The 13,344-nt window shown below is 38.6% G+C and overlaps 1 protein-coding gene across 9 annotated transcripts in view; it reads right to left on the bottom strand.

Moving 5' to 3' along the window:
• NRIP1 (nuclear receptor interacting protein 1) overlaps nucleotides 1-13,344 on the bottom strand; it is a 79,304-nt gene that overhangs the window by 15,929 nt on the left and 50,031 nt on the right. For 5 of the 9 annotated variants that reach the window (XM_052795246.1, XM_052795243.1, XM_052795247.1 and 2 more), the window contains one exon: nucleotides 8,403-8,451. The exons of 3 other annotated variants lie outside the window; for them this stretch is intronic. The gene's annotated coding sequence lies outside the window, so the exon portion shown is untranslated. Of the gene's footprint in view, nucleotides 1-8,402; nucleotides 8,452-9,191; nucleotides 9,396-13,344 lie in introns of all 9 variants that reach the window. One more of the 9 variants, XM_052795249.1, reaches the window with a different exon arrangement.

Below are 13,344 nucleotides of genomic sequence, written 5' to 3'. Positions count from 1 at the left end.
CCAAGAGCAGCGGTGCTTGGAGAAAAACGTATGTCTGCACTGCAGACTGATGCATACAGGAGAGTGCCAAGACAGCTCAGGTGCCAGAGTAAGCCTAACGCAGCGGCAACGGACCCCTCAGAGGTTGGCCTGCCCCAAGAAGCAGGGTATTTCCATATGGCACTGGTCTGCCGCGACTCGCCCGATGCTGGCACTCAACCCATCTCAGCTACCTCTTCCAGAAAGCAGTACACAGCTTACACAAGGCTGCAGGCAGACATTTCTGCCCAAGTTACACGACTCGTATTTTTGAAGCTTACTTCACAAACCTACCAGTAAGGAGGAGAAAAAATTAATAAAAAAAGAAAAAAAGAAAAATAAACCCACCCAAACAATAACAAAGTCCCTCACGCACATCACCCCAAAACCAAGCAAACCTTCAAAAGAGCTGAAGTAAGTATATGGGGAGGGGGAAATGGGGGACAGACACCAAGTGCAATAAAAGCTCAGTTTGTGAAAGCCTTAGTAGCAGCTCTCAAAGTTTATGAGTACACTCAAGGACTGTACACAGCTTAATCCAAATTTGGCCCGCACGTCAAAACCTCCTGCTAAGAAGTTCTGCTAAGTTCAGAGATGAATCACATGTGTGGCCGTTTTCATGCTTTTGGTGCTCTTCAAACTATAGCTAATGTCAGCCTACCTTAAATTAGTATTTCTTATTCTAACAAGTAAAAGAATTAATCACTCTTAGATGTGGAAAAAACCCACCCTGTTCATATAACTTATGATTTACCCCTGTAACTGAGTGGTTCACAGAAATTCCAGTCAATTCCTTAGCACAGACCCATGCACATATATTCGTTCTTACAAATACTACTAGAGGAACATTTCTATTTTGTTCTGTAATGGTACTGTAAAGGGCATCTTTGAGTTCATTTCTTGATCAGGATCTGCTAACACTCAGACATGAACTTGTAAACACACTCTTTGCTAGTTGTAGTATGAAGAGGAATAGACATTCAACCTACAAATGCCACCTGTGAAGGAACTGAGTATTTGACATCTAAAACTGCCCCATGAGTCACTGCTCAATAATCTTCTGCTACTGAAGACAAAAAGGGCAGAAACTAAACGATAAGGCAGAAAAGTTACACACCACTCTATACCCAATGAGGACAGCACATATGACTAAATCTCAACTAAGTTGGGTAGTGCGTTGATCAAAGCTCAGAAGTACAGTGAGCAGGAAAGACTTTTGGTTAACTGAGTTTTCTTATTCAAGAGACCAAAAGGAAACAGGCATAAAAACATGTACCAAGATCCATTTTCAAGATAGAGGGGAGGATAATATACTGGTAGGTACAACAGAATGGACAGAGGATGCATCCTTCCAATCTTTGTAAACCACTTGCCTATAAATAAGCAATTAAAAGGAAACTAACAACCAGATTCCCTCCAACACTTACATATTCAACACCTACCAAACCAAATAACTTATTATGCATTTAACTCTACATCAACTCCCCCAAGAATGAAACTTGATTAATATACAGTGAAGAAATCAATGTCCTCTTCTGGACAATCATGCTTTTGAGTCACAATCAATGCATGCAGATAATGTATTTCCACACAACTCTGACCTTCTGCTTGTTGGAGGGATCTAAAGATAAGGCATTTATTGACAGCACTACAATAAAATTGTGTATTTCTTGGATTTGTTTGGATAACTGTACATTAGGTGTTTTGCCATATGATAAGTCACTTTATGTTATTTTAACCAAGAACTGGTTTTACAGAGGCCAAACTGCAACAAAGCACTAAAAAGTAATGTACAGCTTTTATTGACAGTAGTAGTTGTGTTCCACTTGGGACCAAGCATCTCATGGTTAGTTATGAATGACAGCCACTTTCTAGACTTTTCAACACAATAGGTTTCAGTTAACTGAACACAAATACACCGTAATTCCATAGCAAGGTGAAGTATAGGATCACAGTCGCATAGTGTTCAATTATATGTAAAACCCCATAAATCCATGTTAGAGACCCAGATGATTTGGGTTTTTTTAAAGTGAGTGTAAGGACAATATAGTTTCTATTGTAATGGGAGATTTCAGCTTCTTGTAGATGATGTTTCTAAAGGTTATGGACACATACAATTTCAGTTAAGTGGGAAAGGAAAAATCTGCATTAGCAAGAAGGTCTCTACTAGTTCAATTACCATTAAAAATTGATTTTTTTTCTCTCCAAAGCAGCAATAAAACCAAGTGGAATTAAAGATACAACATAAGAACCAACTTTAGCGAAACCTGGGGAGAAGAGGCTAACAACATCCTGTAAAGAATGTCACAGACAGTCCTCATTTTACCACTATGCCAGAGTTAATCTGAGGACATTCCTAACGTAAATCCCCAAGTAAAATACTAAAAGCCTTAAGTCATATAAATGCATATGGAGATGATCAGTTAGTTAATAATACCCTCAAACATTTGGAATTGGGCTGCAACTCAACCTTAGCCATGAGTCAAATCATTACAATTAAAGTACTGACTTAGCTCAAAACCGATGAAAACTGTATTCAGTGCCACAAAGCCACGGCAGGAACAGCAGATGGCTGACAAGGGGAAGTGTTTAACTACCCCTCAATATAAGGGGCATACACTTTGAAGTAATTTCTCAAATTTTATGTTGATAAAAACAACAAGCATTTTAAGAAGAAAGATAATATGCCATCACAAAGTTGTGGAAAACAGCTCTTACTAATACATGTTATATCCGCCTTTCATGAGTGGCTGCATGAAGGAAAAAATTGCAAAATAGCAAGAAAAGACTATTTATTATTACTGCTTGTTTCATTAATGTCAAGAAAGTTGAAACAGGTGCTCATACCCATTTAAAAACTGTATAAAACAAAACAACACAGATGTGTGATTTCTGAAGAAGTTGTGTGATTTTCTACATATGACAATATTACCCCCTAAAATATAAGGCTTATTAAAAATACCTCTATTACTCCATACTTGCACATAAGTATTAGCTAATTTGGGACCGTTTTTCACAGCGCCTGTCAAACCAACAACCTCACTAAGCCTTTATAAAGCCATATGCCCAAAGTGTCAGTTACACAGACCAACTTTACTGCTATGTTAGCATATGTCTAAAATTAAGCCTGTGGCTCAAGAGCCCTGCTGAACACAAGCAGCACCAGTGCATCAGAGCCTAACTGCCTGCTAGTGAGCTCCATCTCAATCTCTAGAAAAAAAGGCCACCTCAGTCGCCATGAAGAACAACACTAATAATAAATAAAATAAACTAGTTCAGAAGCTGCACATTAAAATGTATACAAAAACATGATTCCACAAGAATTTTTGTCTGATCTAAGTGTGAAGCTGCTGCCAAAATGCATAGCCTTGCCTCAGTCTACGGATCTGCAGCCGCTTGCGCCTGCCACCTTCCTGGCATTGACACAAGCACTCCTACAGAAAGCTCCTACAAGGCAAGTCAGGCTAAGGACCTCATCGCTGTCAAAAAGAAACCCCAAAGATACTGCCGAGTGGTTGTTTCACAGTTCTCCACGTGGGAACGCATGCCTATGGGAGTGGCATGGGGAAGGACAAAGAGCAGGGACCACTCCTTTCAGTGCCGAACCACACTTATGCCACATGAAAGCATTGCCACCAGTCAGATTCTCCAAGAGGAAACCCCACCTCCAGGCAGAATGTCTGTGCTGAATTTAGAAGAGTTCATCTGTGAGATAAAGATGCTTTTTTTTAAGAAGCATCTCCTAGACAGAATTAAAAACAAACAAACAAACAAATGTCAATGTATTCAAGCCCTCTGAAATCTGAAAAGATGACTGGAAATAGAATAATTAATTCAAATATTTTAATTTTTATATTTTACTGAGGCATCCTGTGAAACTGGAGTATAAATCCTATTAAGCTGAACTTAGCTTGTCCATCCCTAAAATAGATTTGACATACAAACACAAACACAAGGTCAAGGTCACAGATCAGCAAGAAAGATTACAAAGAGGACTGATGTAAGAGCTGGCATTTGATCAAAGCTCCTGGATATATGTTTTTTTTTTTTAGTACACTTACCAGAAATACCACTACACTACATTTTCTTCACATTGGCACATTACATGTTTTAAGTACTCCCTACCTTTAAGAGCAGCTGCCCTGTACTTATTCATTTTGACAAGAGATGTTAGGCAGTGTATCAAGTAAACTAAGGAAGAACTCTTATGTTAAAAGAAAAAAAAGTGGAAGACACTTTTTGCCATCCTCTTCACTCTCTTCAGCTATGTGCTGATACATATTGAATCACAAATGCAAAAGGAGAACCCACTCACAAATATAGGACATGACACTAAGACCACTGCTAAAGAATCAGGACCTCAGTTTATAACTTCATGCAGTCCAAGTTACTTATCTTAATATAGCAATTGTATATTTGGATGTGCACTTCCAAGCACAACACTCACTCATCTATCCTAATTATCTGTGTGCACAGCATATATTTCTCAATTAAAAATAAAAAAATAAAAAAAGAACTCTTAACACAAGGTCTGTGCAGAACACAATCAAACTAACCTCTTCTGTAATCAGGACATTTACCTCCTGGAAAGCTTCTTTAATGCTGAACGCTGAGTAAGTGAGCAGATTAAACACAGTAGCAACAGTTGAAAGACTCATTAAAACTCAGCTGCCGAAAATAGTTAGCAATGAAAGTCATTTACTGATCTATCCATCCATCCACCCACCCACTGATACATTCTCAACGCTTTAAACACATGCTGAAGAATATTTAGCTTACTGGTCACGTCCACCAGACGTACCTTCTGACGTTTAAACAAGAGGAAGAAAAGGTGTCTTGGGTGACACAATGCCATATGACATTCAAAGGTGTACCGCTGCCACAAAGTTTAGACTCTCATTGTAACAAGTAGTAATTTAAAGAATAGTGTGGCTTGGTACTCTTACTTCTGAACCCCCACTTTCAACACCAGCACAGCTCTGATGTTAGTCTAGACAGGACTGGGAGCAGTTTATATTTAGACAGAGAGGTACGTCTATAAATAAGACTGTTCGTGTTGGTATTAAAGCTTTTATTGGAATCCATTTGGGGTGACCCGTGTAACTCACTTGTATGTGGGCATTTCAGACATTGCCAGTAAAACCTTCATGCCATCACACACCCTCCTGTGTCTTGTTTCAGCTATGCTTCAACATCTGTTTACTAATTTTTCTCCATTTAATTTTTGTATATGTATTACATTTGCAGCACTCTACCTGTGTGATTGGGTTGGCTCAGCTACTAATGAAGAGGCCTTAAATGAAAAAAACAAAAAATAAGGTAAGATTTAAAAAGTTGTCTCCTTTTTGAAAACATCCTTCACAACAGTTAGATTGTGACACTTTTAAGCTATACTATTGCTTGAGCTACTAGAGCCAGATACAAATCAGTCCCGAAGCCTGGGATGCGAGCTTCTCAGCACAACGGTACAGGTGTTTTTAGCCCTGATAGTGATTCATCAGACCTTAAAACAGTCCCTGATTTAAGATCAAATTGAGTTAAGTTGTAGACCTTGGGGCAATACAATTCTGCTCTTCCTTAGTCCCTCCTTTTCTAAACCCTTTCAACAAAACAGGAGAAAAGAGGAGGTTTGTTGGGGGGGAGGGGGTTGTGTTGGTTTTTTTTTTTTTCCAAGTGGCATTTCTATCCTTCCTACTTTGTGAAAGGCTGATAAAGCTTCTCACTGCATTGAAGTGTTAGGAAGGAAAAAAAAAAAAAAAATATCAGGCAATGATTATGATTCAAGATTATAAAAACCCAGATGTTCATTCAACATCTGCAAAACAGCAACTTACTCTGAGAACCAAACACACATGAAAATGTGTATATAAGATATTTTACAACCAAAAAATTCTAGGAAACACATTAGTTTATTAGCATAGCTATTCAGCACGTCAAAGTCTAAAGCAAGTATATTTGGAGTCATATAGCTTATTTAAGTTTACTAACGCATGAAAATTCGAATGCACGAAAAAGCTTTTACTTTAATTGAGCTATATTACAGGGAGTAACTTCATTCGGTATCACGTTAGGTCTTCTCTCATGCTTAACACTATAGAAAACTTTCTTTAATCATCATAACCAAACCTTTAATAAAACAAGTCAGCAGCAGTTGTTTTTTTTTGTTTGGTTGGGGTTTGTTTTTTTTTTTCCTGTTAAATACAAGTTCACACTCTTTACACACGTAACCAGTAGGAGCAAGGGGTTTCTGCCAGTTCTGATTTTGGATCAAATCCCCCATTTTTCAAGCATCAGGGATATGGCAGGCTGCTATCAGTGGCCAGTGGCAGTTTTGGTCTCCTTCCTACTGTGACACCACGGAGAAAATGTCTGAAACCCAATTCTGTTCCATTCCTCTTTGGAGAGCTTGAATAGGCAGAGCCAAACCTTTCTGCACAGAGACTCTAATGTAAACCATTTCATTTAAAAGGGGGTAATGACAAACTGCAATAAATGACTAGCCAATATAGCAAAAAAAATTAATATGACAGCTAGCACAAAGAAGAGAGTACTTCTGGCAAATTTAGTAGTCAAATATTCCACAACAATGGGTTATCTTGAAGCAATGGATGGCTGCCTATGCCCAATTCTGTAAATGTATAATTGTTTTCTGTGGTTATATTTACACGTGTGAAATGTCAAATCAAGTTTTTAAAAATGTTAAAATACATTGATGAATAGCTTAATAGTAAGTCCTTTAATTTTGTACTTTCTTTTTAGTTATTTTTCTTAACAGAAGTAGATCGATGGATTTTAATAGGACAACAAAATAATGGCAAGATTATGCACACATGCAGATTTGTGGATGATTGTGAGAGAGGCATCTAACTGATGCAACACAGATTAAGGTTGCAGAATTAGGCACATGATAGATGGACATGTACCATACTGAAAAACAGTAATACATCACCAGTTTAAGCATCATGACTATTAAAAGCAAACTGGCTCACATTCAAAATTGGAATATTCTTCTATTATTCAGGACACAGCACAGGACTTCCTTTTCCAAAGAAGATGTTTAAGAAAAGGTATTCCAGCTTTCCCATTCCTCAAGTTGTTCAACATGCACCAGCCATAGCAGGTGATCTAGTTTCCCACACGCTGGAAGTCTGATACAGATTCATCATCTAACAAAATTGGCTCGTGGTAACAATGAAAGGCAGTGGGCGGTAGGTGGTGAATGTCCCTCTGTAAATCTTGTCTCAGCTTTGGGGGGGGGAACCCACAGAAATATCTCAAAGTTGTAATTACAGTTTTAATCTGTTCACTTAATGTCTACTGATAAAGTATAGAGAGAGAGGGAAATTGTCATAAAACAAAGACCTAAAAGTCACGAATCTAGAAAGAAACACATGAAACTCCACCAAAGTAGCTTAAACTATGTATCATGTAGTATAAAGTCATTATTTAATAGTTATTATCCCTAACCACAACTCTATCAATTCAGCTGATCAGGCTAGGTATTATTTCCAGATTCATCTGTCATGGTAGAGACCTGAGCATGACTGACAGGTCACAACCCACGTCCTTTGTGTTATATGAAGCCAGCTTTCCTTGATGTATCTGGAGGAGTCATTTCCCAGCTCAGTATACCATCAGTAACTCCCTCCAGCATTTTCTGAATCAATATATAGTAAGGCATTATCAATGACCTGAAGGTTTCACTGACTGCCTGTATTCTTACTACACTTCTTTTCGTTTCTTCTCTTTTTTAGAGTCTTTTTTAAGAATCCTGTCATAAAACTAAAGAAGGTTTTCATTCAACCCCTGTTGCTAAATTTCATAAGTGAATGATACCACAAGAACTTCACTCAAGACTACATTAATGTGATTTCATTCAACAGCAGTTCAGGCTGATACATACCTGCAGAATCCTACAGAACCATAAGACGACTCACAAATACCAAATTAATGCAGAAGTGAATCACGCTGGACAGGGAGGTACAAGCGAAACAGGGCAACAAAGACAGACCAGAGGAAAAAACAACCAAACCAAAAACCAAACCCCACTCCTTTCTAAAAGACTTTATGCTCTAAAAACATACAATTTAAAATCCATTTGTTGAGAAAAGGCCAGAAGTTCTGGTGGGCAGGTGATCATGTCTCCAGCTTCCGAGGAAACTTTTAGCAGATTGTTACCTTGGCACCCTAGTTAGCAATCTCAGCAGAAAGAGATCAAAGACGATCTGGCGATGTGAAATAAACCACTCTCTGTCTCACAGTTCTTAAGAGGGTTAAGGACCAAAGCTAGCGTGAATTAGATGAAGTTACCACTCCATGCCTGGGGTGAGAAAAAAATACAGGTTAATAGACTTCTTCCCAAGTTCAGGGGCAGAAACTCATACCTTTCAAGTGTCAGTGCTGGATCTTTGTGAATCTGCTTTTCACTCCACCCTGCCAAAAACAAATACGTTATAATCAGGATGCAGAAACTTATGGTAGAAAACAATTTTATTTCTACTGTAACAGGAAAGTCATTCTCTTGATTCAGTATTGGCTTATGAAAGGGAGTCCGTCTTACTTCTTAACAAGGTATCAACAGACTAAAATAGAGTTTTCCCCTAAAGCTGGTTATACTTGTCGTCAGTTTGTGACAGTATCCCAGCTTGGCCAGTGAAACTGAGCTGAGCAAGCTGGTAAAGGTAACATGCCAGGAGACAGGGGATAGTATTAACTGGGCAAGGAGACCTATCTATCTGCTTTGTCCAAAAAATGGCCATCAGGAGATTATCTTTATTCTGACACTCCTGCTATCAATTTACCCATGATGACTAAAAAAACCAACCAAAAATGAACTACATAACACACCCCTGACATTGCATTCTGCTTTTCTAAAACCTTACTCACCTTCTCCTACTATAATCCTTAAGTTACTCTCATTTAGTCTTCTCTCAGCTCCCTACTTCTACAACCCACACTTCTGTAACATTACCAACATCCAACAACCCTTCCACACTACACAAAACACAGCTGTTATTGTAATCCTTCCCCTCAGGACACTCTGACCATATAACCCTTTACTTCAGGTTTTCAACTGCTTTTCTCTTGGTCTAGATTAAGTTTAAAATTTCTCATCTGAGTTCTACAGACATTAATAACTCTTTCATTTCTACCCACATAGCCTAACCACTTACTGTGTCCTTCTTCCTTACCCTTTTGTTTCCACAAACACTCGTTTTCACTGTAATATACTCAGGCACCTCTCACACAGGAAATTCCATTATGCTTCTGCACTGCTCCCCAGGCGAAGATCATCTACACTCTGGAGGCTATTTCTTCCTCTCCTCCAACAGTAAATCACCATAGCAAAAATTCATCCAAATCCACCAAAATACCTCCTGCAAAACCACAAGCCAAAACACAAATGATGTATGTTGCTTGCCTTTCCTCACAGATTCACACCGCACTGTTTGTTCCCTTTCCCTCATCACAGTATATACTAAGTTTAAAATAAATACATCTGCACCTGTGAGATGCTGAGCACATACACAATACTAGTTCAGCTGGACAATTAAATGAAGCTCTAGAGCAATAGTGGCCTCCAGGATAAGTATGTTTTCCCTTCCTCTTACAAAAGAAAAACTGCATTTATTGTTTCTGCAGTACAACAATGCATGTTACTGTTACAGTTTTCACCTGATACCTTTCTTTTACTGCATATGATTGGAGGGGAAGGAGAGTGGTACACACTAGAAGATCAACAGAACACAAAGATTAATGATATGGACAAAAGGGTACAGAAGGACTAGAATACAATGCACAAGGGTTAAAATATAGCATGAAAGGGCTCCCCATCTCTTCAGCTGCTGCTATTAAAGATCTGGTGAAAGCTCTTTTCCTTCCCGGGCTGGTACGACAACAGTATCCCTACCTCGATGCAATCTGTTTTCACTTCAGAGGGCAAAGATGGAAGTAAGATCAGAAAAGGAAAGGAAATACTGCTCCTAGGAAAACTTATATTCAGTGCAACAACATTTATTTATTTATTTATTTATTCTTAATCATGACAGCAAGTGGTGCCAAAGATGACACGAACAAGGAAACTTTAGAGGAGGAAGGTGAAGGCAGAAAAGCTACCTGTCCCAGAGACTGGTTAAACATAAACCCAGACCTCTTTCAATGAAACAAAGGAAGTTTTCTGTGACTCAGCTGCCTTAATGAAATAACATTCTCAGTGCAAATAGCAGACTTAATTCTGCAAGTTCTCCACAGTTTTGAACATAATTTCTCCTCCACTCCTCAAATCAGAAACTTGATTTACTGGGTCTACCTCTGATTTCAGTTTTATTGCAAATAAAATTTAACCCTTCCTTCCAAAGTCCCTTTGGTATCTCTCTACTAAATCACATAACCCAGAGCTTGCTTGTAGCACTTCTGAAGATGAACAGTTTGGCTTACCAAGAGTAACCTACTGGGATTCAAATTCCACTTGCCGCCTTTATATTCTGCCAGGTTTACAAGAGCAAGTCTGTCTGCGCTTGACATTTGCTGGGAAACACTGCATGGCATAATTACTATTGTAAACTATTTTATATTCCCGTAAATTCAGACTACAACCCCAAAGTGCTTAAAAACTAAGACAAGATACAGAGATAACTAAGAAAGAAAGGGTTGTAGGGAAAAAGTAGGTATAAGAAAGAAAAGCATCAATGGCAGGTGAAGGCAGTGAGGCTATCCAAGCTGCCTGGGACACTGCCTCACAAGTATGAAGACCCAAAGAGTAAGAAAAAGAAGAGCAGAAACAAGATGATGTAGGATGCTGCACACTGTAAAAGGACACAAGCAACCTGCTTAATTAATATATAAAGCAAGAGGTGAAATTCTAGGTAGCATGCTTCCTTAAACAGCTTTATTTCTCCACCATTGTAGGAAGTATTTCCACTGAACTACAATAAACATCATGCTACAATGCATATGGATGGGAAGTCAAAATCTTCAGGGGTTACATCATTTTTATTGTGATCTTGACCAATGGAACAAGAGGGAGGATTGTAAGATCTAAAACATCTTGACTCTATGATCTGTTGTTGAGAAAGGGGCAGGAGGGAGGTAAGGAGAAAAATCAGTAACTCACTCCCTATCCATCACCATTCAGACCAAAAGCTCCACTTATATTGGGGCATGGGGGGCTTACATTCCAAAACGAAAATTAATAGACTAAACTATTCTTGTAATTCACTTCTACACATGAGAAGCAAAGTGTGCACTGAACGTAAATTATTTTTAGTTATTAGACATGAATGACTAAAGAACACAGAATAACAACAGCCTCCTTTTTGCTAATACATCTGAACATCACATGTTACTGAAAGCACCTTTCTAAAGTCTTCCATGAATTCTTGTATTCACCTTTAATTACCTTACTTCAATGCAAATTGGTATTTTCCAAGAGCAAGCATGATCCATGTTCCTCACAGATACCAATCCTGAGAAAGGTAGTAGTATTTACAACAGTCTTCCTAATGCACATCCAAAAAACCCAGGCTATTTGATAGGGTTATATAAGCAAAATCTTTGCCACTCTAGGTACTGCCACTAAAACCTCTCTTGTTAAACACTTCTCTTTGGTTGATTGGCAAATTTGATTAGAAGTTTAATTTTTGCATAGTAAAGCTCATCCAGCCATTTTTAATTTTAAATTGGTTTGCACTCCATCACAACTACCTGAATGCTACAAAAACCTTTGACATAGCGACCTCATAAATCGTGGAGAACAGAAGAAATGCTCTTAAGAGCAGGGAACTGTTGATATGAGACTTTTTCCTCCATTGACTGTACTCTGTCAGCTGTAACCATGTGCAAGAGTCCACACTTGCAAATTACACAAAACATGCATGTGAACTACCCTTCCATGAAATTATTTTTTTTTTTTTTAAATGACAGTCACAGGTAGAAAAGCTTAGACGAAGAAAGTGTCTGAAGTTGACCAAGCATCCTGTTTGTCTTCGATGCAACATACAACCATCATTTAAAAACTCCCTAATTAAAAAAGCTTGATGTAGTCCCCACCAAGCTGCAGACAGTAGGCAACATTCCTAACTATAGAAGGGATTTTCACAGATTATCCATCCACTACATGAATCTGGAAAAAAAAAATCCCGAACTATTTCAGACTCGAACGAGCTACAGAATTCAATTCCATATTACTTATACATAACGTGAGGTCGTAAAAAAACCCACCCACAAACAAACTAGTGACAAGAGGTATTTCAGTTACCAAAGACCTATTTCAGTCTGACATCTAAATACGTGATGTTAGGTGGCTGCTGCTCTTTAGAGACTGATCATAGTAATTTCACTCCTTCATTGTTCACCACGACCTCTCATTACGTGCACTGTGCGGGTCTAAACCATGTTGGAGGCTACTGGGCACTGTCAAAATTGCAAGAAAGAAGTTATTCCGTCTTTGAACAAAACGGAACACTTTACAACATCAATGAACATACCACAGCAGTCATTTAGAATATTCCCACTTCATACATGAGGAACAGTGAGCACAGGGGAAGATTAAGCAACTTGCCCACAGTCACATGAAGTCCATATCCATAGCAAAAGACAACAGATCTTCTAAATCTCAGTTTTGCCCTTTAATTCCAAGATATTCTGTCTCTACAGTTTGTGGGTGGTTTTTCTTCTTCTACTGGCGAAATAAAACAATTGAGTACACTAAGCTTGAGGAAACAATGGGGATTACTAAAGGAACAGGACTTGAACACCACAGTGAATGCCTTTATCTTCCAAAATAAGAAAAATTACCAGCACTGCCATCACCCTTAGGGGTAGATGTGCATCAGTCAAGTACAGTCAATACAGATTTTCCACTATACCTGCTGAAACGACGTTCTCTCCAAGACAACAACTGTGTCAGTACTGAACTGAAAAGATGAATGATGGCATTAGGATCAAAAACATAATTGCACCAACTTTTCCTATTTCTCAGAGGTCTGACATGCTGAAACAGTCCTAATGAGCTGGGCGAGCACTATTTAGTTGATTGGAGCTGGAAGGACCACTGCACAGCAGCAGCAAATAGAGTTTTGCAGAGTGGCTCTTCTGATCCACCACCCACTTTCAGTCTCTTTCCTAACCAAGAACAATAAGTCCTTTTGCTCCTGAAGCAAGGATCTTTCATAGTCAACTATGTATAAGCACGTATACACGTATCTAAGCACTTCCTTCCCAAACAGGTCCATTTTTATTTCCTTGCTTTAGAAAGCTGTCAAAACCTGCTTTTTACCAGTCTAATTCAGCTGCAATACATTCACAGCATTGGATTGCTTGGACGGA

The sequence above is a fragment of the Harpia harpyja genome, chromosome 8, assembly GCF_026419915.1.
Source record: "Harpia harpyja isolate bHarHar1 chromosome 8, bHarHar1 primary haplotype, whole genome shotgun sequence".
Lineage (NCBI taxonomy): Eukaryota > Metazoa > Chordata > Aves > Accipitriformes > Accipitridae > Harpia > Harpia harpyja.
Note: the sequence above shows the minus strand (reverse complement) of the source record. Positions and strands in the feature narration are given on the sequence as shown.